We start from the raw sequence: 12,951 nt of genomic DNA, 5'->3' as shown, positions 1-12,951 counted from the left end.
TAAATTTTTTAATTACCAATTTGCACAGTTTACAGGAAATATATTAATCATTTTTAAAATGTTCATCTTAAGGGAATTCCCTGGTGTTCCAGTGATTAGGACTTGGTGTTCTCACTGCCGAAGGCCTGAGTTCAATCCCTGGTTGGCGAACTAAGATCCCACACACTGTGTGGCATGACAGTGAATAAATCAGTAATCAATAAATCTTATCAATCAATGTGAATTTCCTGGTGATTCAGTGGTTAGGACTCCACACTTCCACTGTAGGGGGCATGTATTCAATCTCTGGTCAGGGAACTAAGATCCTGCATGCCATGTGGCCCCCCCAAAATTTTTTTCAATGAAATGTTTATCTTAAAAGTACTATTATTGAAGCTTTTATTTTAGTCATATGCTTTTTAATTGCTTCAAGGTGACTGTTCCTATTAAAATTAGATTACTTGGACTCAGTTTTTAGATTGTCTTTATTTCTGTAATCAATCTAATTTTTTCCAAAGAAATGTTTTATTTCTGTGTGCTAAGTTGCTTCAGTCGTGTCCTACTCTTTGTGACCCTATGGACAGTAGCTCATTAGGCTCCTCTATCCATGTGATTCTCCAGGCAGTATACTGGAGTAATTGCCTTGCCATGTTCCTGGGGATCTTCCCAACCCAGGGATCAAACCTGCATCTCTTATGTCTCCTGCATTGGCAGGCGGGTTCTTTTACCACTAGCATCATGTTTATTTCTGAGCACATATCAATGTAAAAATCACTGAGATGTTCTTGGACTATGTATTTTATTTTTATTTTAAATATATTATCTTCTGGCAGTATGAGAAAGGCTATAGAAAAGTGTGTAGAATGATGAAAGTGTGCTTGAAGTTTTAAATATGCTGTTGTGTATTCATTATAAAGGAAAAAATGTAATTCTTGGATTCTCATAAAAATCTCTTTTCATTAATCCTCTCAGAAATGTATTTGGAGGACTTTCCTGGCAACCTAGTAGTTAAAACTGCACTTCCAATGCAGGGGACATGGGTTCGTTCTCTTGTAGGGTAACTAAGATCCCACATGCTGCACAGCATGGCTGGGAAAAAGAAAGAAAGAAATGTATTTGGTATTTACCATAAGCATCTGTGAAGAACATTATAAGCTTGAGGGGAGGTCCTTCAGTAGCACAAAGGCTCTTTGATTAGTTACACAAGCTTTCCAGAGAGGGAGGAGAAAAGGAGCAAAACTCAACTTTCATAGCCAAAAAAAGGAATTCTCTTAGAAAAGAAATAGAGGTATAATGTCAAGACATACTTATGTATGTTGTCAAATAATAAAAAATTTTTCAAAACAATACATTTTTTGATGGTTACATTTAAGTATGTAAACTTATAGAAAAAGGTTTGCTAAGCTAGGCTTCAGCAATATGTGAACCGTGAACTCCCAGATGTTCAGCAGGTTTTAGAAAAGGCAGAGGCACCAGAGATCAAATTGCCAACATCCGCTGGATCATGGAGAAAGCAAGAGAGTTCCAGAAAAACATCTATTTCTGCTTCATTGACTATGCCAAAGCCTTTGACTGTGTGGATCACAATAAACTGTGGAACATTCTGAAAGAGATGGGAATACCAGACCACCTGACCTGCCTCTTGAGAAACCTGTATGCAGGTCAGGAAGCAACAGTTAGAACTGGACATGGAACAACAGACTGGTTCCAAATAGGAAAAGGAGTACGTCAAGGTTGTATATTGTCACCCTGCTTATTTAACTTCTATGCAGAGTACATCATGAGGAACGCTGGGCTGGAAGAAGCACGAGCTGGAATCAAGATTGCTGGGAGAAATATCAATAACCTCAGTTATGCAGATGACACCACCCTTATGGCAGAAAGTGAAGAGGAACTCAAAGGCCTATTGATGAAAGTGAAAGAGGAGAGTGAAAAGTTTGGCTTGAAGCTCAACATTCAGAAAACAAAGATCATGGCATCTGGTCCCATCACTTCATGGGAAATAGATGGGGAAACAGTGGAAACAGTGTCAGACTTTATTTTTTTGGGCTCTAAAATCACTGCGGATGCTGATTGCAGCCATGAAATTAAAAGACGCTTACTCCTTGGAAGGAAAGTTATGACCAACCTAGATAGCATATTAAAAAGCAGAGACATTACTTTGCCAACCAGAGTCCGTTTAGTCAAGGCTATGGTTTTTCCTGTGGTCATGTATGGATGTGAGAGTTGGACTGTGAAGAAAGCTGATCGCCGAAGAATTGATGGTTTTGAACTGTGGTGTTGGAGAAGACTCTTGAGAGTCCCTTGGACTGCAAGGAAATCCAACCAGTCCATTCTAAAGGAGATCAATCCTGGGTGTTCATCGGAAGGACTTATGCCGAAGCTGAATCTCCAATACTTGGGCCACTTCATGCGATGAGTTGACTCACTGGAAAAGACTCTGATGCTGGGAGGGATTGGGGGCGGGAGGAGACGGGGACGACAGAGAATGAGATGGCTGGATGGCATCACCGACTCGATGGACATGAGTTTGAGTGAACTCTGGGAGTTGGTGATGGACAGGGAGGCCTGGCGTGCTGTGGTTCATGGGGTCGCAAGGAGTCGGACACGACTAAGCGACAGAACTGAACTGAACTGAACTGAAGGGTATGCACTAAATTGATGACATTGACTACTGGAGTGGAGGGTGGTCAAAAGGAACTTTATCTGTAATGTTTAATTTTTTATACATAAAGGAAAATATAATTTTGTACAATTTTAAAATCGTAACCAACTGAGACTAGGCTTCAAACTAGGAAATTGTCTTCCAGTTCAAATTTTATGACTTCTGTACACGAGTAATATCTAAGGTAAGGACTCAATGTTATGGGTATTATGTGCAATTCATTTGCTCTTTGGAATATGTCACCTAATAACTGAAGCAGCATGAGAGTAAGGTAAATGTTTGCAAAAATGCTTCTCATTTTTTTCTTTTCTAGGAAATTTTGGGAAGTAAATATGGAAAATCTGCTGTATTCTCTTATAAACGCCTATTAAGTTGGGATTCCATCTTTATCCTGATCTGTTATCTAATATATAATAAATGAATTTTACTCCTGCCTCACATTCACATATAATTACTTTTATTATTAATGGGTACATACATGATCTTTCTGTAATGTATATGACCCTAAGCCTATAGAATTAAGAAATTTGCCAATCACCAAGCTAGGATGTGGGATTTAAACCCAGGCGGTCTGAGGACAGTCCTTGTGCTCTTGGTCACTATGATAATATTGCTTTTGTATCCTGAGGTAATATATCCATATGCACTTGATTTAGTGTAATTGTAGATTGTGTAAGCATGACTGCTGGACTGTGCACATTTCAATTTTTATGGATACTGCCAAATTGCCTTCTTTAAAAGTTTAACTTCTACCAATGAAAGTTTCCCATATTCTTATCAGATCTAAAGGCTTTTGAATTTTTACCAAATCAAGAGAGGGGAAATGATACGTTTTGGTTTTGTTACTTCTTTTTATTAGTAATGGGTTATGTATTTTTCCACATTTGATGGTGGTTTATTTTTTAGTGAATTGCTTTTCCTTTTCATTGGCCCATTTCCCTATTTGAGTATTTAGCTTTCATCTTACTGATTCATAAGCATATCCTATACACTAACACATAAAATACTCTTAAAAATTTTTAAATGGGAAGAGCATGCACATTATTTTTTTTTAATTCAAGCAGGACAAAGGCCATACAATGAAAGGTACTTATGTTCTAGATGCAGTGATTACCAGTTCCTTAGGTATCTTTCTAAAGATACATTGCATATTTATATTCAAGTGTACATACTCTTCCTTCTAAATATATATATATATTATACACACAAAGTTCTGTATTTTTTCTCTTCACATATTTTGGAAGACATTTCATATCAGGACATTGCCCTTTTAAAATTTATACATATACCTTTATAATGACCACATTCTTTGGAGGTAAGACAGTTTAACCAGCTCACACCAATGTACATTTAGATTATAAAATGTCAGTTAAATACACATATACACATGCTTTAAAGTATAGATGTTTCTTCTGGGATTAAGTTGGGTGTCTTTTTTTTTCTTTAAGTTTGCTGCACTGGGTCTTCATCACTGTGCACAGGCTTTCTCTAGTTGTTACGAGCAGGGGCTACTCCACTGGCAGTGCTCAGGCTTGTTGCAATGGCTTCTCTTGTTGTAGAGCATGGGCTCTAGGCATGCGGGCTTCAGTAGTGTGGCACATGGATTCCAGAGCTTAGGCTCAGTAGTTGTGGCACATGGGCTTGGTTGCCCCTTGGCATGTGGGATCTTCCCAGACCAGGAATCGAACAAGCGTACCCTTCATTGCAAGGCAAGTTCTTAACCACTGGACCACCAGAGAAGCCCCAAGTTGAGTGTCTCAAAAAATTAAATTAGGTCTTTGGATACTCAGTTTAACTGGTGATCAGTTCTGCAGTGTGTTTCTTTGAGTTAGTGAAATACGAGAAAAGATAACTAGGAATATTAAAAATTTTTTTAAAGTGAGGTATCAAAGCAGTTCTTGGGTTCATCCACTTATCCACTTTTTAAATATTAATACATTAATGTCCAGAGCAGGGGAAAATATGAATTTATAAGTAGTAAAATGACAAATTACTGTAACTGCCTTGCTGTTCCAATCTTGCCAAAGTTAAAGTGTTTTTTTGTTTTTTGTTTTAAATTTCTGAAAGGCAGGAGGAATAATAGAATAAGCAAACACTAAGTGCCTACCTCTCTGGGTCATCTTTGGCTCCAAAGGTAATAGAATCAAATCAGAAGGAATAACTTTCATGGTTTTTCTTAAGCTACTTAGATCAGTTGTTTGCAGTGTAAAGTGCAAATTACAAAGGAAATACAGTGTATTTAGAAGTTTTAAGATTGACACTGAATTGAAGTAAAAGATACTTGAAGATTCCTGCCAAAAGATGTGGTCAGGTGTCTTAATCCATCAGGGCTACTGTGAGAAAACATCATAGGCTGGGTTGCTTATAAATAAGAGAAATTTCTTTCTGACAAATCCGGAAGTGGGTGAGAGTCTGCTTCCTGGTTTTGTCTTCTTACTGTGTCCTCACATGGTGGAAGGTGTGAGGGAGTTCTAGGGGCTGCTTTTATAAGGGTGCTAGACCTCTTTATGATGGCTCTGCCCAGAGTCCTCATTTCCAAACACCATGATGCTGGGAACCAAGTTCAATGTATGAATTTTGAAGGGACAAAACATTCAGTCTATATCAGTTCAGTTGCTCATTCGTGTCTGACTCTTTGTGACCCCAGGACTGCAGCACACCAGGCCTCCTTGTCCATCACCAACTCCTGGAGTTTACTCCAACTCATGTCCATTGAGTAGATGATGCCATCCAACCATCTCATCCTCTATCATCCGCTTCTTCTGCCTTCAGTCTTTCCCAGCATCAGGACCTTTTCAAATGAGTTAATTTTTCGCATCAGGTGACTTAAGTATTGGAGTTTTCAGCTTCAGTATTAGTCCTTCTAATGAATATTCAGGACTGATTTCCTTTAGGATGGACTGGTTGGATCTCCTTGCAGTCCAAGGGACTCTCAAGTGTCTTCTCCAACACCACAGTTCAAAAGCATCAATCCTTCGGCGCTCAGTTTTCTTTATAGTCCAACTCTCACATCTATACGTGACTACTGGATAAACCATAGCTTTGACTAAGTGGACGTTTGTCGGCAATGTCTCTGCTTTTTAATATGCCATCTAGGTTGGCCATAACTTTCCTGACAAGGAGTAAGCATCTTTTAATTTCATGGCTGCTGTCACTATCTGCAGTGATTTTTGAGCACCCCAAAATAGTCAGCCACTGTTTCCTCTGTTTCCCCATCTATTTGCCATGAAGTGATGGGACCGGATGCCATGATCTTCATTTTTTGAATGTTGAGCTTTAAGCCAACTTTTTCACTCTTCTCTTTCACTTTAATCAAGAGGCTCTTTAGTTCTTCTTCACTTTCTGCCATAAGGGTGGTACCATCCGCATATCTGAGGTTATTGATATTTCTCCCAGCAATCTTGATTCCAGCTTGTGCTTCCTCCAGCCCAGCGTTCCTCATGATGTAGTCTGCATATAAGTTAAATAAGCAGGATGACAAATTACAGCCTTGACGTACTCCTTTTCCTATTTGGAACCAGTCTGTTGTTCCATGTCCAGTTCTAACTGTTGCTTCTTGACCTGCATACAGATTTCTCAAGAGGCAGGTCAGGCGGTCTAGTATTCCCATCTCTTTCAGAATTTTCCACAGTTTATCGTGATCCACACAGTCAAAGGCTTTGACATAGTCAATAAAGCAGAAATAGATGTTTTTCTGAAATTCTCTTGCTTTTTTGATGATCCGACGGATATTGGCAATTTGATCTCTGGTTCCTCTGCCTTTTCTAAATCCATCCTGAACATCTGGAAGTTCACGGTTCACATACTGTTGAAGCCAGGCTTGGAGAATTTTGAGCATTACTTTACTAGCGTGTGAGATGAATGCAATTGTGCAGTAGTTTGAGCATTCTTTGGCATTGCCTTTCTTTGAGATTGGAATGAAAACTTACCTTTTCCGGTCCTGCGGCCACTGCTGAGTTTTCCAAATTTGCTGGCATAATGAGTGCAGCACTTTCACAGCATCATCTTTTTGCATTTGAAATAGCTCAAATGGGAATTTCATCACCTCCACTAATTTTGTAGTGACGCTTCCTAAGACCCACTTGACTTCACATTCCAGGATGTCTGCCTCTAGGTGAGTGATCACACCATCGTGATTATCTGGGTCAAGGAGATCTTTTTTGTACAGTTCTTCTGTGTATTCTTGCCACCTCTTCTTAATATCTTCTGCTTCTGTTAGGTCCACACCGTTTCTGTCCTTTATTGAGCCCATCTTTGCATGAATGTTCCCTTGGTATCTCTAATTTTCTTGAAGAGATCTCTAGTCTTTCCCATTCTATTGTTTTCCTCTATTTCTTTGCACTGATCACTGAAGAAGGCTTTCTTATCTCTTCTTGCTATTCTTTGGAACTCTGCACTCAAATGGGAATATCTTTCCTTTTCTCCTTTGCCTTTAGCTTCTCTTCTTTTCAGAGCTGTTTGTAAGGCCTCCTCAGACAACCATTTTGCCTTTTTGCAGTTCTTTTTCTTGGAGATGGTTTTGACCTCTGCCTCCTGTACAATGTCACGAACCTCCATCCATAGTTCTTCAGGCATTCTGTCTATCAGATCTAATCCCTTGAATCTATTTCTCACTTTAGCACATAGGGGGTAAAAGTCATAAAACAAGGAACATATGTTGATGCAGGTTTCCCCCAAAACGCAATTCCTGTTATGGCCACTAGAGGGTTTCAAGATAAGAATATTGGGAAATTGAGAGTTCCTTGTACCGCAAGGAGATCCAACCAGTCCATTCTAAGGGAGATCGATCCTGGGTGTTCATTGGAAGGACTGATGCTAAAGCTGAGACTGCAATACTTTGGCCACCTCATGCGACGAGTTGACTCACTGGAAAAGACTCTGATGCTGGGAAGGGTTGGGGGCGGGAGGAGAAGGGGACGACCGAGGATGAGATGGCTGGATGGCATCACCGACTCTGTGGACTTGAGTCTGAGTGAGCTCCGGGAGTAGGTGATGGACAGGGAGGCCTGGCGTGCTGTGATTCATGGGGTCGCGGAGAGTCGGACACGACTGAGCGACTGAACTTACTGAACTGAACTGAAGGCATTAGAAATTGTAGAACGTACCTGGAAAATATGTTCACTCACTTAAAAGTTGCAAATGTAGGGACTTCCCCGGTAGTCCAGTGGTTAAGAATCTGCCTTCCAATGCAGGAGACATGGGTTCGATTCCTTGTTGTGGGACTGAGATACCACATGCCTCAGGGTAAAGAAGCCTACACCCTGCAACTAGTTGCAAATATAATCGCCTGTATTGCTGTTCTTTGTTTTTATATTGCCAAACTCCTTGAATTAACCCTTGTTAGCTCCTTGCCATCAGACTTATTCCTACCTTACCCCTGAGTTCTGTCAAGAACTATTGGCTGCAAATGAATCGTGTCTCAAGAGTTTGTTTGTAGGTCAAATGTTTACAAATGAAATTTTGAATGTTTTCCCACAGAGGTAATAAGTGGTTATTGGTGCTGAGATTATCCCACGAAAACCTTACATGGAAGAACTGGGTATATATTAATTAAAATAAAAATACTATTTACAAGTTAATTTTTTAAAATTAATGCCAATATAAGAAAACAATGAGAATTCTTTTTGAAAGTTTGAATGCTAACTTTTTTTAAAAAAACAGACTTAAATGATGGAAAAAGAAGAAAATAATTTTAAGGAGATTCCTAAAGCTTTTGGTTATTTTCTGCACTTTGGATACTGGTTCTGTGCTCCATACACATAAAGTTATCTTCTCTTCCTCAATTAAAGTATCACTATTTTCAATTTCTACCAGTTGAGGTCACTGAGTGTTTATCAATGAAACAAAGAGAAGGAAAGAAAGGAGATTTTTCCTAAGATCACTAAGCAAAAACTGGATGCAGGAGGGAATGAGAAAAAGACCATTTCAGAGAAAAAGATGTACATGAGATGGACAGAGAGAGAAGGGGGAGTGAAGCAAAGAGACCCTGGAATTGGGTCAGAGCCATCACAACCAGAGTGCCATCTCGGGGTTTTTTTATTTGAGCTGGGGAGGGATGGCACCCTTGGATAAGGAAATCAGTGTGTAACCCAGAAATAGTTGCAAATTAGGCACTATGTGACTTGGGAATGCCTCCACAATTCTCTTAGGAATTAAGTTCCCTTTAGAAGAAAACTCAGCTGCATTTCTGAAATCTTAAAAGACCTGGCAAAGCAGAGCTGTTTGCATTCACATTCTCAGGCAAGATTACTTCTGGGCAGTTTTGTTTATTTTTTTATTTTCAGTTGAAACTGAACAGGTCAAATCCTAAAATTGTGATATCACCAGAGAGACACTTTTATTGTGCTCAGTCTGCTTTGCTTTTGTGTCCGGTCCCCTCTTCACAGCAGGGGTGAATGGTACCCTCTGAAGGAGTTTAGAATCCCGGGCTTGTCCCTCCTCTTCCAAACCCGCAGTCATATAATGGAGACAATTCAAGCATACTTGTGGGTTGAAAAAAATACCTTTGGACAACAAAATTCAAGCATGCATTTGCGTTTAAACACTGGCAGTGAAAGACTTGAGAATTTCGTGTTTGATAATATTGACCCGAGCAGAGAATCAGCCTTAGACATAGAAGTGTGTGTATGTGTGTTGGTGGGGGGAGTGCAAAATGAAAATAGGGAGTTCTTGTTCAAAACATAAGAATTTCGAAGTGGTGATAGCAAAGCGTTAAACCAAGTGCACTGGGTCTTTACATGCTGGACCCTGTACACCTGCACAGGTTGTCCAGCTATGATGCCAACCCTGCATAGAAGCTGTAAGAAACTGCATTCCCTCTGACCTAAAATAAGTGTCTTTACTTTGTTTTCGGACATCCCCCTGTTATCTGGAGGAGAAAGAGGTGGTGGCTGATTCTAACAAGACTGCTGCAGAGGAAGGGAAGATTTTTTTTTAGATGAGTTTTGGGTTCACAGCAAAATTGAGGTGATCCCCCACCACAGTAGTACATTTGTTACAATTGGTGAATGCCTTGACACATAATCACTCAAAGTCCCAAATTTACATTAAGTTTCACTCTTGGTGTTGAACATTCTATGGGTTTGGTCACAGGTGCAATGACATGTATCCACCATTATAGAATCGTACAGAAGAGTTTCTCTGATTGGAAAATCCTCTGTTCACCTATTCATCTCCCCACTCTCCCTGGCAGCCACTGATCTTACCGTCTGCATAGTTTTGCCCTTTCCAGAATGTCATATAGTTGGAATCATACTGTATGCTGCCTTTTCAGATTGGCTTCTTGCACTTAGTAATAATGCATTTAAGGTTTTTTCCTTTTCCTTATGCCTGCCACCCCCGCCCCACTTCCAGGTATGTCTAGGAAGCTTCAGGGGATGTCTGATGTATGGTCAGCAAATGAATTCACTCTTATCAAGTGTTGCCACTGCCTCCACTTGCCCCATAAGTCTTCTGAGTCTTCAGCTACCTTTGCTGAAGACCCCAACTCCTGCTGGCACCTGAGGCTGCTCCACCAGGCCCTGAGGTTGCTTTCAACATTTATGCATATTTAGCATATCACAATCCTGAGATGCTAGAGCTTCATCATACCATACGTAGTAACCCTGGGTGAGATGGAGAATCTCTCTCCTTTTTGCATTATAGTCTTTTGGGAGAGAGTTGTTAAAAACTGTCTGAGCCACCAGTGCTTCTGGGGTTCCAATGTCATGCTGTATTCTTAGACTTTTAGACCTATTATTTTTGAATCCAGTTAGGCTGGCTTGGGATGCAATCTGAGTGACAGTTCTTATGCTGGAGTTGGAATCATCTTTCCCCCAGAGACCTATGCTCTGTTGCTGCCTGGGCTCTATGTCGTTTGGCTTGTTCTCTCTTTTTTTAATTTTTAATTTATTTATTTTTGACTGTGCTGGGTCTTCCTTCCTGCACTAGTTTTTCTCTAGCTGCAGAGAGCGGGAGCTACTTTCTACAGTGCTACGGCTTCTCATTGCAGTACCGCCTCTTGTTGTGGAGCATGGGCTCTAGACCACAGGCTCAGTAGTTGTGGCACATGGGCTTAGTTGCTTCACAGCATGTGGGCTCTTTCTGGATCAGGGATCAAACCTGTGTCTTCTGCATTGGCAGGCAGATTCTTCCACTGAGCCACCAGGGAAGCCCTGGTTCATTCTCTTGAAATGCTTTATTTCCCAGGTTTCACTCCATGTCCCCCCCCACCCCCACCTACAATCCACATGTGTTCACTTGCCAACCACATCCCACATGTCTGAAAAATGAGATTTTCCATTAGCCTACTTTTGCACATCTTATTGTTTCCACTTGAAATATTTTCTTATCCTATAGCGATCCTCTTTTAAGAAGTATTTCCTCAAGAACCCACAAGTCTAGTTATTCCTTGTGCCCTGTTCTTTTTAAAGATATTTATCTATTTGCCTGCATTGGGTCTTAGTTGCTACATGTGAGATCTTTTGGTGCAGCGCTTGGACTTCGTTGCCCTGTGGCATGTGGGATCCTAGTTCTCTGACCAGGAATCGAGTTTGTGTCCCCTACATTGCAAGGATGAAGATGAGGTGGTTGGATAGCATCAGTGATTCAATGGACATGAACTTGGGCAAACTCCGGGAGATAGTGAGTGACAGGAAAGCCTGGCATGCTGCAGTCCATGGGGTCGCAAAGAGTTGGACATGACTTAACAACTGAACAACATTGCAAGGGGTATTCTCAACCATTGAACCACCAGGAAAGTCCCCCTTGTGCCCTGTTTCTGTGCTATGTCAAAGTGGTTTATAATGATTGCCCGCATCTTCATGTTGTATGTGACCTCCTACCTTTAGACACTTCTTTCTTCAGTCATGCTCACGGTTACTACATCAGTCTTCCTTCAGTTCAGTTCAGTCGCTCAGTCGTGTCCGACTCTTTGCGACCCCATGAATCAAAGCATGCCAGGCCTCCCTGTCCATCACCAACTCCCGGAATTCACTCAAACTCATGTCCATCGAGTCGGTGATGCCATCCAGCCATCTCATTCTTTGTCGTCCCCTTCTCCTCCCACCCCCAATCCTTCCCAGCATCAGAGTCTTTTCCAGTGAGTCAACTCGTCGCATGAGGTGGCCAAAGTATTGGAGTTTCAGCTTTAGCATTAGTCCTTCCAATGGACACCCAGGATTGATCTCCTTTAGAATGGACTGGTTGGATCTCCCTGCAGTCAAAGGGACTTGCAGAGTCTTCTCCAGCACCACAGTTCAAAAGCATCAATTCTTCGGCGCTCAGCTTTCTTCACAGTCCAACTCTCACATCCATACATGACCACTGGAAAAACCGTAGCCTTGATTAGACGGACCTTGGTTGGCAAAGTAATGTCTCTGTGCTTTGATAATGCTGCCAATCTTCAGTAGCCCCCATTTTTTTATAGGAAAAAAATTTAAACTGCTTAGCCTGGCATTCAGGAGAAGGCAATGGCACCCCACTCCAGTATTCTTGCCTGGAGAATCCCAGGGATGGGGGAGTCTGGTGGGCTGCCATCTATGGGGTTGCACAGAGTCGGACACGACTGAAACGACTTAGCAGCAGCAGCAGCAGCAGCAGCAGCCTGGCATTCAAGAACTTCCACAGTCTGCCCCCTCTACATTTCCATTCTGGTTTCCCATTCATCCCCTAATGAAGCCCTCTCCAGCATGGCAGTCATGCAACCACCCCTCTCCTGGCTTTTATTTACATTCTCTTTTCTTCTTCACTATTTAAAATCTTTACCATCCATAACATACACACATTCAAACATTATTTGCTGTGTCAGTAATGAATTAATAAATAAAAAATAATAAAAGTAAAGCCCAAGGCACCCAATAGATAGTAGTTAATATTATTTGTTTTCATTTTATTCTCACTGTTATTATTTCAAGAAGTCCATAGTTACCTGGACTACAAGGACTAATGACAGTTCTTGCCCTTGCCAATCTCAGCTAAAAACAGAAGAGTCTGACATAATAATAACTGATTACAATGATGGATAATGACTAGGTAGGAGGTCAGAGCTGAGTGCCTTAGGGGTATAGTGCAGGAAGGGTTAAGGGTAAACTTCACTGAACAGTGAATTGGCCTTGAAGAGTAAATAGAAAGTTTTTTATTTTTTGTAAAAGTTTTGCATATTTCATTTTAGATTTTTTCTAGGAAGTATTTGTAAAAGATACATTTTTAAAATTTTTGTTGCTGTTTCGTCGCTAAGTTGTGACCCTTTTGTGACCTACCATGGATTGTAGCCTACCAGTATCCCCTGTCTATGTGATTTCCCAGGGAAGAGTACTGGAGTGTGTTGC

This window comes from Moschus berezovskii, chromosome 1 (genome assembly GCF_049115385.1).
Source record: "Moschus berezovskii isolate FMDL1 chromosome 1, NW_MosBer_1.0, whole genome shotgun sequence".
NCBI classification, from domain to species: Eukaryota; Metazoa; Chordata; class Mammalia; order Artiodactyla; family Moschidae; genus Moschus; species Moschus berezovskii.
This window is presented reverse-complemented; position numbering follows the sequence as displayed.